Source organism: Apteryx mantelli, chromosome 2 (assembly GCF_036417845.1).
Source record: "Apteryx mantelli isolate bAptMan1 chromosome 2, bAptMan1.hap1, whole genome shotgun sequence".
Lineage (NCBI taxonomy): Eukaryota > Metazoa > Chordata > Aves > Apterygiformes > Apterygidae > Apteryx > Apteryx mantelli.
The window spans coordinates 153,887,690-153,902,102 of NC_089979.1; the positions used below are offsets into that span (position 1 = coordinate 153,887,690).

General features: G+C 38.5%; 1 protein-coding gene across 1 annotated transcript in view; it reads right to left on the reverse strand.

Moving 5' to 3' along the window:
* The window catches only part of EPC1 (enhancer of polycomb homolog 1), a 67,549-nt gene extending 54,202 nt beyond the window's left edge, over positions 1 to 13,347 (reverse strand). The window contains exons 1-2 of the mRNA XM_067291872.1: positions 13,259 to 13,347; positions 12,460 to 12,566 (exon numbers count right to left, since the gene is read on the reverse strand). The gene's annotated coding sequence lies outside the window, so the exon portion shown is untranslated. The remainder of the gene's footprint in view (positions 1 to 12,459; positions 12,567 to 13,258) is intronic.
* Positions 13,348 to 14,413: the final 1,066 nt, after the last annotated feature.

Sequence of the window (14,413 nt, forward strand, 5' to 3'; positions counted from 1 at the left end):
CTGTATTAAGTAATTATGGATTCTGTAGGTATACTCCCGTTATTTTACATTTGCTAATGATGCTTCCTTTAAAATTTCCATCTCAGCTATTTTTTATTATAGATAGCTATATTCTTTTAAATAATGTCAGTAAGATGCAGTTTGGAATAAAATGAGATAAATATTGACAAATATGACACTAGTGGTTTGTCATTTTATGAAATTCCACAATATGGTAGAAAGTAGATGCATACAGGAATGATCTTAACAGCATAAAGATCTCATCCAGAAATGAACTGATTCCTGATGAATTTCACCTCATTTGCTACCATCAGCTGCCTGTTTTAAAACAGAGAATGGTACTATCAGATATATTTAAGCGTTCAGACACCATACTACAACACTGGTGTAGAATGCCTCTGTGATAACTTCTGCTGTTTTTGAAAGATAACTTATTGTCTCATAGCTTTGACATCTCAAATAATGGTATGATATATTAACTTAGTTATTTCAGTGCATTCATGGTTGAGAAGCAATAGGTACAAAGCCTGTTTGAAGTCCTTATTGTATCATAAGTTGAAATAGCGACTGGGTAAATCTATCTTCTTCAATCTTTTCTCAATGAGGGAAAAATAGTTTGTATCTTGTATATGAATTTTTTTTCTGTAATGAACATGTACTGTGTAACCAAATCTTTTAATTATCTTTTATTGTTGTAAGCATTTCTGATTTACATAGGGAATACAAAAAAAACAGCATAGAAGGGATAATACTGCAAGCATTTTTTTTTGATCTCCTATTTTCTGTACCATTTAATGACTAATAAGAATATCATCCTTTAGATTCAAAAGCTCCCTTTTTTTAAAAATAGGGAGATATAACAGCCTGATAAAATGAGAAACTCTGAAACCTCACATGCTCATGTTTAACACTTACAGCATCAGATCAGTGATTGCTGTTCTCATGAACAAGATCTTACCAGAAATGACTGGTAAAGCAGTGTTATGAAACTGTCTCCTTAACGTTCAGAAGGGAAACACAAAAATTGACTTTCCTGGAACAAAATCTGAAGTTTTAACACTTAGTGGCAAGTACCATAATTAAAACTGGATTGGGAATTACCATGTGATCAGTGGGTTTCACATTTTAAAGCTACATGCAGGAAGCCACAAGGCAACAATATTATTTTGCATTAGGTAATGCTAACAAACACAAGATAGGCCAAAACAAACATTCATCATTTCTCAGGCGCTGAGCGTGAGGCTGCAATTTTGTAATGTGTTGTCTTTGTTAGCAATATTGGCTTAAGGTACTGCTGTCCCTATCCCTGCTCTGCCATTCATTCTTTCTCCTCCGTAGTCATGCTGCCCCCGCATTTGTCTCTGTACAACTACTTATGAAGCTACAGTGAGTACCAAGTTGGAAATCTGGTCAGATACTTTAACAACTCAGCAAAAAAAAAAAGTATATAAATTGGAAAGAAATCCACTGAAAAGACCCATGCTAGACAGTATATTCCCCAGCTACAGCTTACTACCATTGCCCTCTTCCTTCATATAATCCTGTTTTGAATTGAGTAGAATTGAGTAGTCTAATAAAACATTTGCAAAAAAAACTTGAAAAATGATAAAACTGTATATACAATTTAATACAGCCTCAGAGCAGTAAAACACTGTCATATGCTAAATATTTGAAAACTTCTGCATAAGAGAATAGTGTCTGAACTAGTCAATAAATGAAGGATTTATTATTTGCTTTCATACTGATTACATATCACCAAGTATGTGTGGGGTTTTAATGTTTCAAAAACATGAAAAGACCCCAGGCAACATTTTTCAATGAGCAAAAAGGAGTTAGATGGTGCTTTAACAGCATAATCCTACATGCAGAATGTGTTGTCAAACACATTCAAAAGTAAAGTCCAACATCCTAAGGGAAGCTGTCTAAAAGTAATCCTGCAATAATCAATTTACTGCAAAAAGTATTGAAAAACTAAGTTGAAAAATGTTATTCCACTGGGCTACATTATAATGGTAGAAGATGAGGAAAAGGCACCAGAAACCTATTAAGAGGAAATAGCTAACTGAGGAGTAGCAAAAAGCTATTAACAGCATCCCTGCTTTTGTAGCTGTAACTAGGAGGATCTTGACGATTGCGCAGGTAGCCTGCCTTGCCAGGACGAGCAGGGAAAGCCTGCAAGAAGCACTGGCAACTTTCTTCTTCTAATAGTAGGGTTATTATCCTAAAGACTCAGTACTTGTCCCACCACTGGTACAGACTGAGCCAGTTTTACCATTCTCAGTTTACCTAAAATGTATCTGAAAGCACAAAGGGTTTGTGGGATTCTTGTTGTTGTTACTATCAGAAAGGCATTAGCTTCCTTTATATGGCTTGTTCAGCAGACTTAAGTTTTTATGCACGTATGGAAAACACGTAATAGTGGAAGCAGTTATTCTTTTAGAGCTAGCAGTGATAAAAAGACAAAACTTAGTCAAGCTGAGACTCTTCTGTAAGAAAAGATTATATATATATTAAGTTTTACTAGATTCAGAAGTTATCTTAAGAATTGGAAGGGCTAAAAGAAGTACACAATTTATGAGTTTCTCTGCTTTATTCTTCAATTCCATATTGTGTTCCCTCCAAAATACTATGCTAGACATCTTAACTTCTTGCTTTAGTCATCTTCTACAGCAACTCATTCCATAAACTAATCTTTAGGATTAAGTCGTTTCCTATGTACTAAAGGAAAAAAGAAGAAAGAAAGAAAACAATTCCTTTAAAATGTAACCCTTCTGCAAGGGGTTCTATAATTATTCACAATTTTTATCAGTAAGTTGAATGATTATTTTCCCCTTTTTGGGGTATTAATGAGGCCAGTGCTGAATATAAAACTTAATTAGCAACTGGACCAGCAGATTAAAACATCAGCTGTTGAAGCTGGTTCATTGTCTCAGAGTATTTGCTTAGCACTCAGCACAAGCACTTAATTTCAATAACATAATTTATAGCACAAATAGAAACATGTTTATAAATAGCATGCAGTCTAGTATTTTCTGCTTTTGACACCTATAGCCTTTAAAGTCTGGACTGTGGCTATGCTGTATCTTTCTCGCCAGACTGCTTTGTTTCGTACCCTGTATTACTGCTTCACATACAGCTCCCTTACTGTTTTAAAAGTTACTGTAGTTACGCAAAGTAAGCTTATTTTAAATCTCTTTAACACCAGTCCCTTTTCTTCAGTCTTAGATGATAACTGCTTCTAGGTATCCATTTCTGTCCAACTCTGTTTTAATTATATTTTAAAATAATTATTCTGGAATTATTTGCAGACTTAAAAGAACTACTGGTATGGGTTTTTATGGCTGGTTTCATGGTTAGTTTCTGACAGATCTCCAGCTTGGTTTTGTGCACATTCCAGGTATTCTTACATCTTGAAACACAAAAATGAGTTTATTTTTCACTTTAATTCCTCATATTCCGCTAGCAGTTCATTTTAAGGAGTGACAAAGTTCCAAAGTGAAACAGTTCATTTATGTGTGTATGTAGAAAACTGCTTCAGTGGCCATCATGATCTCATGAACCTTTATATTTGACTGCCCCTGTGACAGCCACTTTAGTTTATAGGAGGAGCTGGAGAGTTCACCAGCGAGATCCTAGTCCGAGCTTGTAGAAAACAGCACTTTCAGTAGGCAAGCTCCCCTTTTTATGCAGTCATTTAAAAAAAAAAAAAAAAAAAATCTTTTAGGAAGTTTTGAGAAGCTTCTAATTAAAGGCTCTATCACAGCAGTCACTGAACTTCCTCAGTCTTTTGGGCATTTACAATACATGATTATCATCCATGAATTAGGTTTCTATAGGTGTGCAGAAACAAAAAGAAACTTCTGTATTATTCTCCAACTAAGTAGATATTTGATCAGGTACTAACACTGTCATACAAGCAAAAAGTTTGTGGGCTTTAGTAGGACTTTATTAAAAAATAAATAAAAAAAACTTTTATCCATAATATTTTGTATTCTGAAGTACAAAACATAATAATAATAAAATCACTATTCATTCTTCTGTCATGCCAATTACCCTGAAACATGATGGTAAATAAAATCTGAACATGGTAGACAGGCTACCCACCCTTTATTTAGGCATGGACTTTTGCAAACATCGGTTTATAACACATGAATAATTTCTGAGTCAAGTGAACTTAATCTCATAATTATGTATTGCCAGTAAAAGGGCAAAAATCCTATCTTTTTCTGGAAATGCGGAGGATTGGGCTTTCAAAAAAATGCAGCTGTGTTGGCAAGAGATACTAATTTATTAATCAAACAGCTAAGAGAAACTAAAAGTAGAGATTAGTCTGACATTCTACACAGGATAAGGCAAAAGGCCAAAAACAGGTGCAGATAGGTAGAAATTATGCTTATAGACAGATCTAATGGTAGGTGTGGTGATGCACACTGTCCTGAACCCTTTATTTAACCATTAAGTGAAAAAACACACACTACATGAAACCTTAGGCTGCCAAAGTGTTCAGAGAATGACCTGGGATAGGCAAGTATGCTGGGGCCAAGCTATGTTCCTATGCATAACTTCAGAAAAATCTGTTTTAATTGTATGGCTCTATGTGCCAAGATACAGCAAATATTCATTAATCCAGATAAAGCATGATTTTAACTTTTTTGTTTTTAATATAAATCACTTACTTTACTACCTTAGACTCCTGTGATAGAGATCCTGTCTTGCAAGTCAGTATTAAAATCATTTCTGAGTATTTCAGAACAAAGAGAAAAAAAAACACACCAAATAACCCAGGTTTTGGATTTAAAAAGTCTGAAGTCGCAAAAACAGCACATTAATTATTTGTAAACTGAGGGAATATTTCACATACCAAAACAGAATCCTACAGTACCTAGAAATCATTTTGAACTGTTATGTACCTTGACTAGCCTTTGTCTCCTCAGTCTCAGAACTGAAGATTTGTATAGCATTTCTGAATTTTATTAGTTTTTGAGATTGCAAGAACTCTTTCAGCCTTCAATGTGGACTTCCTTTACACTACACACTGCAGTTTGATTCGTACTTCTAAATTAAGCATAAGGGAGAACATTACAGAGATCTCATTTGTCTTCTGGGATACAAACTAGCCATGATCACATTTATATGCAAACACTTATTCACACACTTCAAAAGATTCAATTAATACCACTATATTAGTGAGAAAAAGCTGTAGAACTAAGTTTGAATATATATCCAGCAGAGGAGGCTAGATCCAAATGCAGAAACTGATAAGACTATTTCTTTTTTTAATATTAGCATTAACAGAGGCATTTAAAAAAAAAAAAAACTGTGATAGGATTTAGAATGAAGAAAATAAATCATCAGGATAAATCATTTTTGACATTTAGAGAATGCAAAAGACTTGAGGGAATTGGGCAGATGTTGAGAGAAAAAGTGTCTGGTTTAGATGGAAAAATGAAGTTGCCCTGAGAAGAAAGATAGGTGAGCTCACAAAACCAGGCTGATGCGCCAATATCCGGGCTAAGTGGTTGCCCCCCCTCCCCCCCCAAATGAGAAGTACTGTACTGAATTTACAGGCTGGGTAGTACAAGGTCTTCAGACACAGACTAGGAAACCACATACATATTCCAAATCCCTAAGTCTAGTGTAAGGCCATCCTGAGAAACACAACTAAACGGAGAGTAGTTTTCTCAAATCATTTAGAGTACAAGTAGTAGTGGCTTTTTTTTTTCCAGATACAGATACTCCATTGTCATATTCTTACTAAATAATTTTTTAGTTTTACTGTTGTTTGGCTTTCTGTTGATCTCTCCAAGAGGAGAGGACAGGTCACGGTCATTGACTCAGGGGCCAGTCACAAGCCACGTACTGCTCACAAGTGCTGAGCCTGCAGAAACTCATCTGACTTGTAAGCAGCTCAAGAAGGGTGTTAACACAAAAGGACAAAACCTAATTAAAAAAAAAAGGGGGGGGACTTTTCAGGGGAGAACATAGAAGATAGGAATAAAAACAGTTTCTCGTATTAAAGCAGCTGATCTGAAAGCCTGCTTCACTACAACATCCAAGTCCCACAAACGGCCACAATAGCAGATTGTTAGGTGGGAAACTGCTTCAAAGCTGACTAAAGAAATTCAACCATTTTCTCATGGAATTCTTGTTCCTTGAGTGATTTCTAAATGGAAACAGGCCGAACAGAATGTGCACAGAGTCATCAGAGATACAAAGTTGTTTTCTGTTTGTTGTTCAGCATGGTTTCTCTTTAAAAGCTGCTGGTGGCTTATTCACAATTCAAAGAAAGTGCCACAATCACACTGCCCAAAGGCATCAAAATACACTGCCTTGTGCGAATACCTTTAAGGTCATCAGAGATAATGCAACTGCTCTGCAATACAGCATTTTGAAATTAAACTTTAGCTTTTCTTAAGGAACAACTGTCTGAACTGATTCCTCAGGATATTGTGTCTCTGCCTGGCATTAGAAGTTGTCAAGTAAAAAGACCCTTTGAGGAAAATATGTTTTTATCCATCATGTTACGGCAACACCAAGATTCCTAGTAAACATATAAAGGTTCTAATGGATGTCTATAATGCTGAGAGGCTCAGATCTGAATCACCTGCTTTTTAGCCTGTTTGAATGAATATGAAAAAGTCTCTTATTTGCATTAATGCATATAGCTGCATGAGATATGACAGGGCCAGGGAGCTCTTGCTTGCATTTACTAAGTTTCTTAAAACTCTGAATGGGAAAAAGGATTAAGAACTAACCTTTCATTACTTAAATTGTGCACAAGTCACAGTGTAAAAAAGCTCTAAGGAATGGGATTTATCTCATTAAGTGAGGACATTCACATCTGAGCTAGTCATACTAGGCATGTGGAGATCCAATCAGGATAATCACTGAAGTTTAAAATATGGTTCATCTCAAACTAGATATCCCAAATTGCATTTTTTAAATATGCAATTTGTTTGACTCATTTCTTTTCAATGGGTAGGGTGACAGATTTAACAATACCTATCTAAAGTTAGGAGAAGTGAGTTCCACATTGAGTGCTTAAGGTACAGTGATTTCAATTTACTCAGAAGCATAACTTTCTGTTAATCTGTTGAAGCACCAGTTAATTTTACAGCCTTGTTATCTAGATAGCTAACCATACACTTGTCGGCATAGGTCCAAGAGAGGAAGCAAGACGAAACCTGACAAAAAGGGGACTCCTCTGGGAGTAACAAGTCCTGGGTTCTGGTTACCATTCCTGGGACTTCCTACATTTTGCATTTAAATGTTATTGAACAAAATCTATAAAGCAGCCCCAGGAGCAGGAACGAGTTCCACCCCATCCTTCTCTCCTCTCATGGGAATTCTAGTGCTTAACACACTGTGAAACCCAACTCCTTCCTATCCCTTTCCTCTGCAGAGTGGCCCAGAGCTTTGGAGAGTCCACGTCCCTTCATTTGAGATCACTGTTCCAAGTTTGAATTCCCTTAAGACTACAGAAAACCCTAACACTTAGGGCTCTTCATATCTGTGCTGGTGCTCAAACCAATAGGCAATGGCTTCTGTAACTATTGCTTTCTACTGTCTGGCAATATACAGCTCTGAGCAACTTTCATTTATCATCTGGGACCTCTATAACAGCATCTCAACTCCCTGCATGACTAGTGAGAATTAGCACTCATGTTAACTGGCAGTTCCTATCTCTCTCCACTGTTTTTATAGGGAATATCTAAATTCAGTAGTAAGAATAGTTTTTGCAAGTTTACTTACTTCTGAAGCACTGCAATGCCTACTTTAATGGTCAAATTCTGACCACCAATTTTAGGCTCTAGCTAGTATCTTATTAGTAGGGAGACTAGACTTACGAATAAAACATCCTATTAAGAAAATACGCAGTACCAATATCGTCCTCCTCCCAGGGGCCAGAGGACAACCCAGTGGTAGCAAGATATATTGGAAACATGACTTAGCGAAGACTCTAAAGAAGCCCTTGTGGCTGAAGCCCTTGGTATGTGGTCGTACGTGTCGAAGGCAGGTGAGTTTTCTCAATTGATCACAACAGCAAACCAGAGAAATTCTATTTCAAAGCACTGATTTTGTTTTTCCATATATTTATTAAAGCACTTAAAATCTAGGATTGTCTCAGCTTTGGATCTCTTCACTACAACATAATTTAGCTTTCTGAGATATTTGATAAAAAAGGAAAACATGAAGAATGCTAAAAGATGGTAGGATGCTTTAGCCATAGCATTATCCTCTGGCACATGAAAGGTAGAGAAGATTATTTCTTAACACTCAAGATCCATGCAAATGCCAGTTTGGAAGAGGTGTGGAGGAACCTAACTTCCTAGCATATGAAAATCCAAAGCAAGAGAGAAATACACATCCTTTATTCATAGCTGGAAAACATTACCCTTGAAGGAAGCTTTTACTTCCAAGGATTCATTATTATAACTTGATGCCGACATGTATGATGTGAAGAACAACAGGTAACAAAGTCATGAAATGAGAAAGGTAAAAAAACAGATTCTATGTCAAATGGTGTTATTAGAATAAAATGATTTTTTCCCCCTCTCCTGAAACCTTGTTGAGTGTTGCATCAAGAAATCAATGGACAGTTTAGAGCCCTCAAAAAGGAAAAGCTATGAATCCTAGCTGCCAGGGCATATTACCACACATGGAAGGGGGGGGGGGGGGGAAACAGAGAGAGAGAGAGAGAGAGAGAAAGAGAAAGAGAGAAAGAGAACACAGTAATATATGTGAACAGAACTGGGGGTATACCTTTTATCTGAACTGAATCCCAAAGTATATTCTTTTATGCCACTAGCATATATCTGAGGAAATGTCTTCATATTTTTTATTAGCTAACGTTGAAAGCTGGTTAAATTTCAAATTTAAAATCTGACTGGGATCTGTACATCTGCATCTCTATGACATTTCCAGAAAGAGGGCCAGCTTCATCAGGTGGCTCCTAACTGAGTATATAGTACTAGCAGTATTGGTAGTAAAAGACCAATATGATAGTTATGTCATGAAGGCACACAGTTCTTTTCAGTCCAACAAATCATTCAGGATGTGTTAATGTCTTGGAAAAGACTATTTGGTTACAGTAGGATGCTACACTTTAAACAATTTTAGGCCAGAAAAGCCAAATAGCTTGAAAGGGTTTATGGAGTCTATACAGAACTTCTAGATATGATAGAAAGTGTATTAGTAGAAAAATAGATTAGCTTTGCCATCTTAGAAATGGAGGGGTGCATAGGGGAGGAAATTAAGAAACCCGCAGTTAAAAAAAAAAGGAGAGAGAGAGAAAAAAAGAAAGAAAATCTCTTATGATTTAGATCCTGGTATTGCATAGATGGGCATACAGACATTTCAGAAGGAGAGGTTGGAGAAACACAGCCATAAGACAAAGTCATCCTTCAGTAACAACTCTTCCAGCCATTTCTGCAGAAGATAAATTAGTTGCGATTTAGCTCTGAGAGAACTCTTAATCAACTCTTATTCCTTGCTGGCACCACATCTGCTGGGAACTGCTTCTTCTTGTTCAATAATAGTTCAAGAAAGAAATTGGAGAAGTGAGGAAACGGCTGAATTGCACAACATCAGCACTCCACTCCTTCTCTCACTTAAGATTTTTTGATAAGAATGAGAATAGTCACGTTCATGAGATGCAACATCAAAGCTACAAAAACTTAACCAATATTAAAGAATAGCCCCTACTGAATGGGAGAAAGAGCTAATGGAAAGCAGATTTCTATTCATAATCCATGTTCTTGCTGCCTCTCCTGGGCTAGAAGCTACATCTGAACAGCAGGATCACTAGGAATCAGTCCGTTCATGGCCAGCAGGCTGCAGTCGCAGGAATTCACCACTTTCATAGTCCAGGATGACAAGAGCAGCAGAAGCATGAAACTGCCTGCAGTTTCTTACTTGCTCAATATTGTTGTCCACAGATCAGCACACTCACCATTCGTTTGGTCTACATAATGCAAAGAAGCCAATGAACGCTGTTTCAGAATTCCTAAGATGTAAATATCCCAGTGATTCTCTAAGATTTATAATTATTTTAATAGATTCAACAAAAATTATCTCTACTTCCACTGGCATTACCCAAATTGCCAACCTTATGATAAGGAGATCAGATCTAAGTGACAGAAACTGTACAATATTCTCACTTTCTCAGAAGGCCCAAGATTTGAGAGTTTCCTCAGACCTAAGCATTGTACCAGGGCACTGAAGATGTAATGGTCATCCTGCACCTTCCTAGGCCAATGAGACTCTATGCAGCAGATGAGACTTCATAGAAGCAGATCTTGTCTGACAGAGAGGAGAGATGCTGAAAGCTCACTACTCTCTTGGATACCAACGCCTCTTACTGGAGGGAGGTTACAAAACATATTTATCCAAGATAAAAAAAGAAAGAAAGGAAGGTTAAATCTATTTCTACATGGCCATTACACAGAACTACTGTATCAGTTTCCATAAAACTAAACAATTGCAACTGAACAATCAGCAAACTTTCTTTAAAAGAAAATCTAAATGCATTTTTGACAGTCAAAATACTCATGAAAAGTTTAGAGACGGTTTTCAAACAGTACAATCCTTGTCAAATGTATTCTTTAAAAGTAATAAAAAAAAATTAAAATATAAAATAGATGCAAAAGTTTATGAAATTGTCAGCCTCACATCAGTCCAAAATAACAGGCACACTGATTCATCAAAAATATGTTAAATTTAACATTAAAATTTATTCCTGAACCTGTTGAGTTTTCTAATATGTGCTCTGATCATGATCTGCTTGACTACATCTTCCCACCCATCATCTTATAACATTAATCACTTCTGTTTTCTTATATACCTAATATGGATGTCAGCAGAAAGCCTTCCAAAACATTTGCACTTTCAACTAAGGTGATCAGTAACAAGCTGAGATGCAACAAAGAAAACAACACATATTTAGAAATATATATATATGTATGTATATACACACACAAACTCATGCTCCGATTAGAAACAGGAAAGAAGAAACCCACCCACCTCAAATGAATCCTATTTACAATCTGAAGGAACATGTTAGGTTTCACATTCTTTACAATCCCATCTTTAAACACAATCTAAACTCCCTAAGACCTCAACAGGGCATTTGCATACACAAGCGCATGAAAAATAGGGACCTTAAGATTTAATAACCCACAATGGATATAACATTTAACTTCACAACACGCAAACAATGGACTAGTTGTACAACAAACGTATATCAAAGCCTTCCAAATTGTATGCAAAAATCATTTAGAAACATTTCATTTGTAGCCACTGCAAAATCATTTTGGGGGTGGGGCTGAAAAAATCTCGTTACCGAAGAAAACTGATCTCTAGGTACAGGATTAAAAAAAACAACAAAAAAAACAACCTGCTTCATTACACAAAACAGCAGAATGGTGAGGTCACGCCTATTCCGGGCCATAGTTCACGCAATATTACAGTTTTTTCAAAGATACAGTTTAACCATCTGTTCTACCCGATCTGCGGCGACTTTTGATAAAGAGCAGAGGAAGAGATACAATAGCCGAGCTCCCGCCCCACCTTCCCCGCGCCCCCTCCGCGGCCCCCTCCCCCGCCGGAGCCGCGGCCAGAAGCGCTCGGAGCGCCACAGCGCCACCAACACAGATCAATGCAAAACAAAAAAGATCTCCCACCGTGTGAAAAAAAAAAAATGCGCCTAGAAAAATGCCAAAAATTACAAAATGTCTCCCAAATGTACCTTCTTGGAGGAAAAAAGAACAAACAAAACACCCCCCTTCCCCCCCCCAAACAAGACACCTAAATGAAGTGTGGTGAAATAAGGACCTTTATATAACTAATGCTTTAAGCTAATTGCCCTAAGAGCGCTAATTTGAGAATAAAAAGGTCACTGTTTAGTAACAGACATAACTTAATATAAACCCTGTTATGTCAATCTCCACCTTCATCATACCAAGGGCAGTTTTCCCCCCTTACTTTAGACCAAAGTAATCCATCAAGAGCCATCAAAAATGGCATTGTAAACTCTTTTAGCCACGACCAGACTATATAGCAATGTAATCTGCTTCTTGATATCTTAGAGCTTCATTATATTTATAAGGACAGTAAAATATTTGGTCATGAACACGTTTATTACTCGGTAAAGAAAAAACCCAAACAAAAAGCCAGAAGCAAAAAGCAAGTCCATCTCGAAAATACCCGAGTTCTTATACTTTTAAATTGAACTTAAATTGTTGTTAAGCTTCGCGTGTGTTAAATTTTAAAGAGGAAACAAAACTGACTTCGGCAATTGTCGAAATTAAGGAGACATCGTTGGGTGGAATACACATGAGAGCAAAGCTAAGAAAAATACAAGGCTGTTTTGTTCGCCAACACAACGAAAACCTTCCACAGCACGAATACACGGCAAAAAAACGCAGCCACGGCTATTTTTGGTTAAAATCTCAAACTTACCTTTGGAGAAGAAGGCAGTCCTTGCAAAACGGCGGTGACAATATGGGCTGCATACTCGCTCTCCGGCAGCCAGCCACCTCCACGCTGCAAAGGGCTCGCCGAACATCCTTAAAATATTTCGCAAATGTAAAAAGTGAGACTTTCTTTTTTTTTTTTTCCCCTCCCCTCCCCCTCGCCCCCCAGGATGGCCGGGTGGAGGCGGCGGCTTCCCCCGGGGCTGCGGGCGCTGCCCGCGGCGGCCGGGCCGGGGGCGCCGCGCCGGGCCGGGGGGGCCGGGCGCCGCCGAGGTCACAACTTTGCCGGGGCCGGCGGCGATGGGCTCCGCGGGCGGCGGCCCCACCGACCCCGCCCGCTCCCCCCGCCGCCGCCTGGAAAAATGCAGCGTGCCATTTTACACCCGCCTTTCAAACGTACAGGACCAAAGTCTAGCGCTGGTTTTCGGTGACACTGCAAAACTACGGCTCGCTTCACCCCCCCCCCCCCCTTTTCTCCCTTCAATGAGAGCAGCCGGCTCCTGAGAATGAATAAATAAAGACAGCTGGAGAAAATAATTCGGCGACTTTGCCATTTTCCCTCCCCCCCCTCCAGCCCCTGAAGCAAGTTTCTACCGCTAAGCGCATCCCTTCGCCCCCCGCGGCACCAGGCGCCCCCACGCCAGCACACCAGCCTCGCTGCAGCTCGGCAACCTCGCAGCAGCTAAAAGAGCCAGTCATGCCTGAAACAAAATCCAGGATTCCCTGAAACTGGGAGGCTTGAATCCCAACCAATACTCGATTTACTTACAAAGATAAATACCTACCTTACGAAAGAACTAAATTAATACTAAATTCAACAGATACATCCGTTACGGCAGGAATAGTTTTTCTATAAATACTGGTTTAAAAACCCCTCCTTATACTGACTGACAGAATTCTACCATGCTGCCCACAAACAAAATGGCTGTGGCACCGAGTTTTTTGGTTCCTCCCACTGTGCCTCCCCCTGGCCTCCAGGAAGTGGTAGAAATCCAAAATAAAATCAGCACGAAAAGTACAATGCCGCGGCTAAACTCCGCGCGCCGCCGCTGCGCGCCGCGGGCATCGCGGCCGCTTTAGGGACGCCGGCCTTTCTCGAGGGCTTTTATTGTTTTGCAAAGGACATCCATCGCTGCAAATTTATATCACTGTGTAATTTGAACTTCCTGCTTTACATATTTATAAGGTCTTTCACCTATCTTGGCAGGCTTTCAAATTAAGTGGGTTGGGAAATTTGATGCTGTGCCTCTAGTTTGTGAGCTGAGTCAGGTAGTCACTGCTGTAGCTGTGCTGTGGAAACGCAGGCAAATTCTCACACTTAGTGCTCAGGGCAAGATAAAATTACCCCCGTAACATATTATAGTGTTGCAAATGAGCATGTAGACACAAACAGGGCATTCAAATGAGGATCCTCGGCAGAAACTGCCATTTAGGCCTCTTGAATGTAAATAGTCATTTTGTAATATTTATTTTTGTGCTTGTTGTTCAAAGTAAACCGGCTGAATTATGGTTTCTGTGGAAATAATCTTGGATCATCTCGTATTTTTTATGACCTTGTGCAGTTTGGGAGCCGTTAACTTTTTCGACATTCATTCTTTAAAAAATAAACAGGAAAATATGGCATATTTAAATTAGAGTGGATCATAAAAATGTCACTGTGTACTCCTGTGTCTGAGCCACCTAATCGTGCTAGGCAGTAGCACAGCTCCTCTAGTATACAGTTTCCCGGGCTCCACAGGGCCTGATTCATTTCTCATGGGAGTCTCTTTACTGCCTTTAGTAAGAGTTACAATGGAGACAGGCTGTCAGACCTGCGGAGCCTGATCCACTGCTATATAAAAAGATATGAATTAATATTCCCATCCACTGCTATTCTAAACCTTCTTCAGAGGCACTGAAAAATCAGTGAAATTGGTGATTTTTTTCCTGAACCACCTCTT